Below are 10,772 nucleotides of genomic sequence, written 5' to 3' on the forward strand. Positions count from 1 at the left end.
ATTTTCATCACTTTGGACAGCTTGATAGTTGTCTTTACCTTCTTTCCTTTCTTGTACTTTAAGATTATCCTGGCACATATATGTACTGCCTCACCCCTAATCTCAGTCATGTGTTCAAAGAACTTCTGTGCTTTTATTTATTTATTTTTTGTAACACTGAATTCGTTTTGACTATGCTGGGTCTTTGTTGCTAGGTGGAAGTTGCTAGGACCTCTGGACTGCAGTCTCCCATCTCTTGTTGACCTCTTGCTGACCTCTCCAGAATTCTGGTTGGTGAGAGGTTGTTAGTTCCTTGTTCCTTACCAGGACCTCCTGTTGTAAGATGACTCCTGCAGGTGTTTTCTCTTCTCTGTTGCCTGGCAAGGTTGGGTGGTCACTGGTTCATTTGACAGAGTGTCCTTTGGTTCTCTGGAAAAAGGTCCTTCTCAGAGTAAATGTATAAAATTGTAAAAGTCAATGTTTGAAATAATGTATATTCCTAATTAGGTAAGTTGGCTTTTTTGTTGTGTGTTAGAACTCATCACCAGACCAAAGGCCATGTAGGTCTTTTGTTGTTTTCTCAAATTGTATAGTTTTTTGAATGGAACTCCGTTGTTAGTTGCAATGTTTGTGCTTCTGTTCATTTCATCTCTCTCTTTTTTAAACAGTTATTTATTTCTAGTTGATTGATCACTGCTTTACAATATCATTTTAATTTGTCATACATCCACACGAACGTCCCCTCGTTCTGGAATCTCCCTCCCACATCCCTTCCATCCCCACCTCTCCAGGTTATTTCAGAGCCCCAGTTTGAGTTCCCTGAGTCCTGACAGCAAATTCCCGCTGGTTGTCTATTTACAAATGTTGACGTCCATGCTGCTCTCTCCATTCATCTCACCCTCTCCCTCTTTTTCACCACTCTTGTCCCTAAGTCTGTCCTCTATGTCTGCATCTCCGGTGCTGCTATGTGAACAGATTCGTCAGACTCATCCTTCTCAATTCCATGTTTTTCTCGTTCTGACTGACTTGCCTGTTTAATACACTCTCGGTTCATTCCCTTCCGTAGAACGGACTCAGATGTGTTCCTTTTTATGGCTGCATTCCATTCAGTCTCTGACTGTTCCTCAGCCGTGTTTTGAGGAGGGTCATGGAGCCATTGTGCTCCATTTCAGTTGGGGCTTCCAGCCTTAGTGCTCACAGCAGAGCTGCTTGTGGGTGAGCCCTCTGAGGTCTGCGATCGTGGGGCTGCCCGCTCTTCCCTGGCGGGAGCTCTGTTTCCTCAGGCCCCTCAGGGCTCGGGCTCCAGGGTCACGGGGCTGCGTCCCAGCTGAGGGGAGCGGGGTTGCCTCAGTGCCCGCCAGCAGGGAGGCACTGCAAGAGGGAAAAATGAGAACGAAGTAGACGTTTCCTGTGTCCAGCTGAGCGCTGACTGGAGGTCAATCTCCGAGACTCGGGGGTTGGGGCTCGGGGGGAGAACTCCATGTGCAAATGGCGGGTTTTCAGTTCGATTTCTTTTCGATGGCCTAGAGGACGACCTTCACGGATGTTCTTCCGAGTAGGTGGCCAGTTTTCCTGTCCCTGTTTCTTCAGAAGACTCTCCTTTCCTCTTGGCTCGTTCCTGGTTTGATTTTCATGAACTTACCACGTCCATATGTGTTCATTCCTGGGCTCTCTCTTCTCTCCTGGAGTCCCTGTGTCTGTGTTCCTGCCAGTTCCTCACTGTGGTGGTTACTACAGGGCCGTGCTGTAGTTTGAAGTCGGAGAGGAGGATGCCTCCAGCTGTGTTCTTCTTTCTCAGTCTTCTTGGCCCTTTAAGGTCCTGTTCAATATTAGCAGCCTACTAGTAGGAGTATTTCTGTTTCTGTGAAAAAGGGAATTCAATATCATTTTGTGATTTCAGTCAGTGTATTTGTTGATTGCTTTGCTTGCAATGGACATTTTAATTCCTCATTGTTCCAGTGCCTGAGCGTGGACTAGTTTTCTGGTTATTTGTCTTTTCTTTGGTTTCTTTATCAGTGCTTTCTAATTTTCTGACTACTGGTCTTTTATGTCCTTGATTAAGTTTGTTGCTAAATGTTTTATTCTTTTGGATGCAATTATAAGTGGGATTTTCTTATTTTTTTTTCTGATTGGTATTAGTGTACACAAATGCAAGTGAATTTTGTATATTGATTGGGATTGTAAGTTGTAGCATTTTATATGATTGTCAATTGATCAGAAATTTTTAAACTTTACTGAATGTAGTCTAACAACTTTTTGTGAAGTTATGGGGAAAATTTTATTTATAAAATCTGTTTCTCCCGCAGACCCAAGGCATGGTGGTTACTAATAGACTTCCCACAGTACTTCTTCATTCCATTTGGACTCCTTCAAGGGCAGTGGAGCATCACAGCTTTCCTTGAACTTCACCTGGGTAAGTCTGAACTCTATAGAAAATTTTCATGCCTGTGTAAAATGTACAGAAAACTTCTAGCAAAGGGAAAAAGTGCTCACATTTGCCACATCATCTAAAACAGTCTATGTGTTTTATCTAAAATGGGTGCATTCTCCTGCAGAACCTGCACATAGTCTCCAAAATCAGGACATCATATGGTTTCTACAGTATAATGTAATCCACAGCCCCACTTCCCTTTCAGTAATTGTTCAATTGTATGAATATAACTTTTCTTCCCATCTTTTTTTTTCTAAGAATGTCACTGAGATTTTCAGTGATTTGGACAAATTTGATGGATTTAAAGCAGACGGCGAATATGGGATCTGTGTGGCCTTTTCTATATGGATATTTTTCACTAAAGATGGTTTTAATGTTTATTCATGTTGTAAAATGTGTGAATCCTGCATTCTTTTTTTTATGCACAGTAATTAAAAATAAATAACATGCCATTTACCATTTAGATATTTGTAAGCATACAGTGTTGTAGTATGAACTACCTTTCCTTGTTTTGCAAACCGGTTTAATAATGTGTACCTTGTGCGTGCTTTGAAGAAACTCAAGAAACTGAGTCAGTGACTGAAATGGCCCAAGATATCACCTTAGATACCATCGTCATCTTAAACCAAATCAGGGGCTTCCTGGTGGTCCAGTAGCTAAGATTGGACACTCCCAAAGAAGGAGGCCCAGGTTCAATCCCTGATCTGAGAACTAGATTTCCCATGCCACAACGATATCTGGCTGGCCTCAACGAAGGTCGATCTGGTGCAGCCAAATACAAAAAAAAAAAAAAAAATCAATATTAATAAAAATAAAACCAAAGGAAAGGAAGGATATGGTCGTTCTACAGATTTACATCTTAGGTTTCCCTATTGATTAAAAAAAAAAAAAGAGTTTCACAAGACTGTCATCCTTCTATCTGGTATATACCGCGGATTCCTTTGAAATGAGATTTCTCTTGTAAATGTGACTCACAGAAGAGCCGTCTTGAACTTGGGTTTCAGAGATGAGCATGTGTCCTCTTAAAGAAAAGAAAGTTAATTAGGTCCAAGTAATTCGCATGCTGAAGTGGTATATTTTGGGGTAGCATTTTCTCCCCTTCACTTTGGATGTATCCCAATTTGCTTACACAGTCATTGCCCGAAGACATCCTGATATTTGAAAGTTTTTAACTGTTAGAAGTAGAGCTGCTGTGTATAATTGTGTGATTTTTTTTGTCTGGACACTTTGTCAAAGCTGTTTAGTAAGTGCTAGACGTGTAGTGTTCAGGTCACAGGTGAGCCTTGTTTAGCTGTGGAAAAATCCGGCTAAATTTCTCTGGCAGGTGGGATCTTCCTGGGTAAGGGATCGAACCTGAGTGTCTTGCATCGTCACGCAGATTCTTGACCACTGAGCCACCAGAGAAGCCCCGTGCCCCCTTCCCCTTTTTGAGCTTACTGGATCTAATAGGTGTGCAGTGCTACTTCACTGCTGTTTTAGATTGTAATTTCCTAATGATATATGATTTTGAGTATTTTTGATATGCTGATTTACTATCTGTACATTTTCTTTGGCCAGGCGTTCAGATTTATACACTTTTAATGAGGTTGTTTGTTCCAGATATTTTGGTATATTTGGAGTACGATCCTTTATCATATATGTATTTTGTCAATATATTTTTCTGTGGCTTGTGTTTAAGTTTTGTGAATGAGGTTTTTCACAGTTTAAATTTATAATTGTTTAAAGTTCATGTTATCATTTTTATGTCCTTTTTTGGATAGACTTTAGTGTTTTGTTTTGTTTTGGTTAAATTTCATAAGCAAAACTAAGGCACTGTAGATACAGTTTTAAACAAAGCTGAGGTACCATAGATACAATTTTGCCTTTTATCTGTTGAGAAGTTTGAGTGAGGTTGGTGTACATTATAAAATTATGTCTACTTTCATTTGACTGGATATGGCTTCCAATTATTTTTGGAGATGTCATGAGAAGTCAGTTTCCCCAAGGGAAACTGGGCGGGTTCTGTGAAACATGAACTGTCTTCGATCCCTGGGAATTACTTTCTGTTTTTCTGGCTTTGGATTTGTCTTGTTTGGATATGTCATACTAGTGGAATCACAGAATGTTTCTCCTATTTTGGTCTGGTTTATTTCATTTAATATAATGACCATAAGGTTCGTCCACATTGTGGCATTGTCAGAATTACCGACTTTGAAGGGCCGAATCAGATTCCATTGTGTGTCTACCACAGTTTGTTTATGGAACAGGCTGTCCATGGACACTCAGATTGCCTCCGTTTGTTGGCCAGTGTGAATCACGCTGTTGTGACTATGACTGCAGAAATATGCCTTTTTTTCAGCCCCCTTTTCCAAACCTTTTGGGTACATAGCATGAATTAGAATTGAAATATCTGTTTGTTCCATGTGTTAGTTTTGGAGTAATTTCTGTAGTGTCTTGCGCAGTGGCAGAACCATTTCAGTTTATCTTTTTGTATGGTAGAATACTGTTCAAGCTTTTGAATATACCCTGTGATGCATATTCATTCACCCACCGATGGACACTTGAATGGGTTCTACCTTTGGTCTATTGAGAATAAGGTCGCTATGAATATTTGTGTACCAGTTTTTGTTTGAAGTATTAACAACTACATAGTACTATGTATGAAAGAAACCACAAGGACCTACTCTGTAGTTTCAGAAACTGTATTGAATATCTTATGATAGCATATAATGGAACAGAATCTCCAAAGGAATATATGAAAAAGACACGATACCCTGGTAATTATTGTGCCAACACTATGTATTTCTACACACCACTAAAATATTCACATTCGTAAGTATATTTCACTGCTTGGTTGTATAAAAATAGAGAAGTCAAACAGAGAAGAAATAAACTTCCTGTCATTGCTCATCATCATTTATGTACTATTACTACCGGTAACACGCGTTGTATAAATAAGTGCTGGACTAGGAACTTACATTCGTGTAAACCAAGAGACTGTGAAGGTGTAAGGAAGTACAACTTACTGAATTCCTTAACGAAGGATTATGGAACTCTATGCACATGAAGTGAATGAAAGTCAAACAGTTTAGTTTAGCCACATTCTTCCTAGAGTGATGAGCTTCCACCCCACCCAATGTTAGCTCACAATTAAATCCTGCAGTCATCTGGCCTCAGTGTGTGCTTCCTGCCATCCAGAACACAAAAGTGAGGAAGTCCTGACAAAATCGTTGCTATTTTTCTTTTTTGGATTTGTATTTTATCGCAGGGCTTGGGAAAAAGAGGGCCTAGCCTGTTTTCAGAGTTGCATCCCAAGGCTTGCTCTGGTGTCTTACCTATGTTGACAAACTGCTGATCCTGTTCAACAAAGGACAGTGATCTGCACTGCAGTATCTGTTGCTTGAGCTGGAATAGTAGGCATCCCTTCAAGTGCAGTCCTTCATGCTGAAGCAGGTCTACCTGAAGCAGTAGCATAAGATGAACACATTGATCATATAGACGTCGCCTCCCATGAATTTGTAAGAATTTTTCAGGTATACTGATCATCATTGGAGGAACTGACTTGTCCCAGTAATAACTGGAGTACCCAGCATAACAACAGTTCCTTGACTAAATAATATGCTTACGGGTACTTCTTCCAGCGTTCTTTCTCCTACCTCGGTCATGAACAGGAGAAGCTGATGGCAGTGGTTCTTGAAATGTGTATCGATTCCTCGGCGGCACAGTCAGTAAATACTCTGCCTACCAGTGCAGGATATGGAAGTGATGTGGGTTTGATCCCTGGGTCGGGAAGATAACAATTCATACACTCGTTTTATGTGAACAAGTTTTATACTCATGAGTGTTTTTCTTCTGTATAAAGAATATATAGGTGAACTATAAAGAAAGCTGAGCGCAGAAGAATGGATGCTTTCGAACTGTGGTGTTGGAGAAGACTCTTGAGAGTCCCTTGGGTTTCAAGGAAATCCAACCAGTCCATCCTAAAGGAAATCCGTTCTGGGTGTTCATCGGAAGGACTGATGGTGAAGCTGAAACTCCAGTTTTTGGAGAGCTGACTCATTTGAAAAGACCCTGATGCTGGGAAAGATTGAAGACAGGAGGAGAAGGGGACGATAGCGGATCAGCGACCCAGTGGTCACGAGTTTGGGTAAACTCTGGGAGTTGGTGATGGACAGGGATGTCTGGCGTGCTGCGGTTCAATGGCGGTCGCAAAGAGTCGGACACGACCGAGCGACTGAACTGAACTGAACAGAAAAACAATTGCTGTTCAAGGACACTGAAAGAACCCTGATGTTGAAAAGCAGATCTGTATTGTGAGCAATGCTTAGAAATCCATGAGTTGACCCATAGTATTACGCCTATCATCCTTCTAGTTCCCTCAGTGAAATATGTTGCAAAAAGCTCTTCCTTTGTGGTATAGATTCATGAAGAAGCTAAATAGCATGAATCCTTTACGTTGACAACTGTAAATTTAAATCTCCTGTGAATCCTATGTGACAACCACACATACCAACATGATTTATTAGTATTCTATCAATATTTTTAGTCCTACTGTATTTCAACTAAAAATGTCACTATACAATGGTGCATGAAGTCAAGACATAAAATCAGGGCAAATACAAAATATTCCATCCTTTGAGAAAGGGAGCAAAAAAATAATGTGCTTTGTCTATTGCATTTTTATGTACTAGATCCTTAAGTATTTTATTCACCACACCCAACTGAATGGTTCACAAATGTTTCAGAGAGGAAAGAATTATTTCTCTTTAATAATGAGGAGTTCAACTGCTCTCAAAGCAAATACCGGACGGTAATCACCATGCAGGACAAAGTTGATTATTCATATTTAGATTACTCATTCGTTAGCTTGCCAAAGGTTCTAGATCTGTTACCACATTTTTTATATAATATCCGCATGTGAAAGTGAAAGTGGCTCAGTGGTGCCTGATTCTGTGACCCCATGGACTATACAGTCCATGGCATTCTCTAGGCCAGAATACTGGAGTGGTAGCTTGTCCCTTCTCCAGGGAATCTTCCGGACCCAGGAATGAAACCAGAGTCTCCTGCATTCAGAAAAATCATGTCCCTTGAATTTCTAGTTTACTGTATAGGACCACGGCAATGTGATTACATAAAATTGTTTAGTTTCCTTTACGTTTCTCTTGTTTGATATAGATAGCAGCCTTTGGTTCTATCACTAGCATTGCAAGTAAAAAGAAAAAAAAAATAATTAGAGCTCCAATAGTATTTTTACTGTTAACAATAAGTATAGCATAATGTGCGACCTAGCAACAGCTAGTGAGCCTAGGACTGTCTGGAACATTCTTGGATCCTGCGAGAAAACACCCTGTGTGCACCCCTTGATACCGGGCCTAGAGACCAAAATGTACATGAAAGGAAATAGGGGAGCTGACCAGAGTAATGCGCCCAAACATGTCTGACACAATGCCGCAGCCTGCTCCTTCATGGGCAATGCCACTATAACCTAGGAATGTCATTACAAGGTTCACAGATGGCATGCGAGATGCTCGGCCCTGACACTGAGCTCAGCCCTGACTCTGAGTTTTGGTCCTCTGAGCAGATCTGGACGTCTCCCATTGTAGAAGCTAAACCGTTCCTTCCAAATACACGCTTGCAAACGCACACCAGTTGGCTGCCTCTCCTTCCACAAGGGAGGCTTCATTTACCTGCATTCTGTGAACTTCGCTTTCCAGCTGATGGACAAAAGACTTATTGTAAGTATTTTCTCAGGGGCTGTTTCCCCGGGGCTGGGGCCGAGGTAAGAGACTCAAATTCATAGGGAAAGGCAAAACCACATCCACATGTCTTTGCTCTGTAGGAGAGCTCTAGTGTACATAAGCCTGTACATAAGTGAACACAGACACTCTGTGTGCATGTTGCTGCATACCCAAAATAGGCCACAAGGAGCCTCATGCTCTCCATGCGGCGCGGAAGCTGTGCGGCCACGCAGCAGCTGAAGAAACCAACCAATTGCTCTTTTCTTACCTCTGACAGAGCTCGCATTGCCGTAGCCCTTGGCAGTTTGGAAACACTGGACCCTAACCCCTCTCAAAGTAGGCCTGGGTTCTAGTTCGAATAGAAAGTCAATAGCAGAGCTGAGGACAGGAACGCGGCAGTCATTTATCACACGCTCCTGAAGCCTGCTACTACAGGGACACTAACGCTAGAAGCTAGGAATGTCTTTGCAAGGTGCGCAAAGGACAGGGGAGAACCTCGACCCTGACTCTAGTATTTCAGTCCCCTGAGCAGATCTGAGGTTCTCCCGCTGTAGAAGCTAACCCATTCCTTTCAAATACAGGCTTCCTAACACAGGGCCAGTTGGCTGCTTGCTCTTCCACGAAGCAGGCTTCCTTAACTTGCAAACTGCGAATTCCGCTTAACAGCCTGGAGGAAAATCGCTTCTTGGAAGATTTTTTTCAGAGGATGTATCCCCGGAGCTGGGGCCAAGCTAGGGGACCCATACTGACAAGGGAAGGCAAAACCACATCCAATGTCTTTGCTCTGGAGGACAGCTTTGGTGAGCCTAAGTCTTTCAGGAATATTTCTGGCTCCAACAGAGTCAAATTCTGTGTGTGAAGCTCCACAGCCAAAATAGGAGAACAGAGAGCCTGATTCGTTCTGTGTAGCTTTGAAGCTGTCATTCAAACAACAGCTTGAGAATCCATACAATGCTCTCCCTTACACCTAAGAGAATTCTCATTGCTGTAGTCCTTGACAGTTTGTAGAAATCTGCACCCAAACCCTTCTCCAAGTAGGCCTGGTTCCTAGCTCAGAACAACAGGCAATGGCGGAGCTGAGGCCAGTAAGGCACCAGTCAGGTCTCACACACTCTTGCAGCCTGATCGTCCAGGAGCAGTAAGGCCTCTTTTTCCCTGCAGGAGGCTCGCTTGCCTTGCCTCCTGTGAACTGCATTTCCCAGCCTGGGCGCAAAGCTGTTCCTGGAGATTTTTTCTCAGGGGCTGTTTAGCTGGAGCTGGGTCGGACTTCGGGGGCCCAACTCACAGGGGAAGACAAAACCACATGGACAGGTCTATGCTCTGTAGGAGAGCTCTAGTGAACCTCATCTCCCAGGAACGTTCTTGGCTCCTATAGAGACACCTCTGTGTTTGAAGCTACACACCCAACATAGGGGCAAATGCAGCCTGATTCTCTCCGTGGGGTGCAGATGCTTTGTGGCAAAGCACCTGTGAGAATCCATCCGCTTCCGCTTCCCTCTCTTTGACAGAGGTCTCTTTTCTGTAGCCTTTGGCAGTTTAGAAAGAAGCAGACCCTTACCCTTCACCAAGTAGGCCTTTGTCCTAGTTTGAACGGAAAGGCGATAGCTGAGCTGAGGCCAGTAAGGCGCCAGTCAAGTCTGACATATTCCTGAAGCCTGCTCCTTCATGAAAAATAACGCTAGAATCTAGGAATGTCTTTGCAAGGCTGGCAAAGGGCAGTCAGGAACCTCGACCCTGCCTCTGGAATATCTATCTTCTGAGCAGATCTGGAGGTCTCATTCTGGAGAAGCTAACCCATTCCTTGCAAATATAGGCTTCCAAACACAGGCCGGTTGGCTGCCTCTTCTTGTCCAAAGGAGGCTTGCTTTTCCTGCCTCCTATGATCCCTGGTTCCCAGCATGGGGGAAAAGCAGATCTTGGAGATCTTTGCTCAGGGGTTGTTTCCACGGAGCTGGGGTTGTGCCCGGACACCCACACGTACAGGGGAAGGCAAAACCACATGAACAAGTCTTTGCTCTCTAAGAGAGCTCTAGTGAACCTCAGTCTTTGACGAGCATTCTTGGCTCCTATGGGGACACCTCTGTGTGTGAAACTGCATACCCAACATGGCAGCAGAGAGCCTGATTCTCTCTGTGCAGGTTTAATGCTGTCGTTCAGAAAACAGCTTGAGAATCCATACAATTCTCGCTCTTACCTCTGAAAGAGTTCTCATTGCAGTAGCCCTTGGCAGTTTGTAGAAATCTTCACCTAAACTCTTCTCCAAGTAGGCCCGAGTCCCAGTTCGGAGGAACAAGCAATGGCGGAGCTGAGACCAGTATGGCACCAGTCAGTTTTCACACACTCTGCAGCCTGCTCCTCCAGGGACAGTAAGGCTTCTTTTTCTCTGCAGGAGGCTCACTTGCCTTACTTCCTGTGAACAGCTTTTCCCAGCCTGGGCGAAAAGCGGTTCCTGGAGATCTTTTCTCAGGGGCTGTTTTCCCGGAGCTGGGGCAGACCTCGGGGACCCAACTCACAAGGGAAGGTGAAACCACATGTACAGGTGAGCACTCTGTAGGAGAGCTCTTGTGAACCTCATCTCTCAGGAACATTCTTGGCTCCTGTAGAGACACCACTGTGTGTGAATCTACACACCCCACATAGGGGCA

General features: G+C 43.3%; 1 long non-coding RNA gene across 1 annotated transcript; it reads left to right on the top strand.

The window, feature by feature from the left end:
• The first annotated feature begins 2,211 nt into the window (after positions 1–2,211).
• Positions 2,212–7,048, top strand: LOC129647660 (uncharacterized). The gene is made up of 2 exons (XR_008712418.1): positions 2,212–2,392; positions 6,252–7,048. It is a non-coding gene; the product is annotated as an uncharacterized LOC129647660 (long non-coding RNA).
• Positions 7,049–10,772: the final 3,724 nt, after the last annotated feature.

Source organism: Bubalus kerabau, chromosome 3 (assembly GCF_029407905.1).
Source record: "Bubalus kerabau isolate K-KA32 ecotype Philippines breed swamp buffalo chromosome 3, PCC_UOA_SB_1v2, whole genome shotgun sequence".
Lineage (NCBI taxonomy): Eukaryota > Metazoa > Chordata > Mammalia > Artiodactyla > Bovidae > Bubalus > Bubalus kerabau.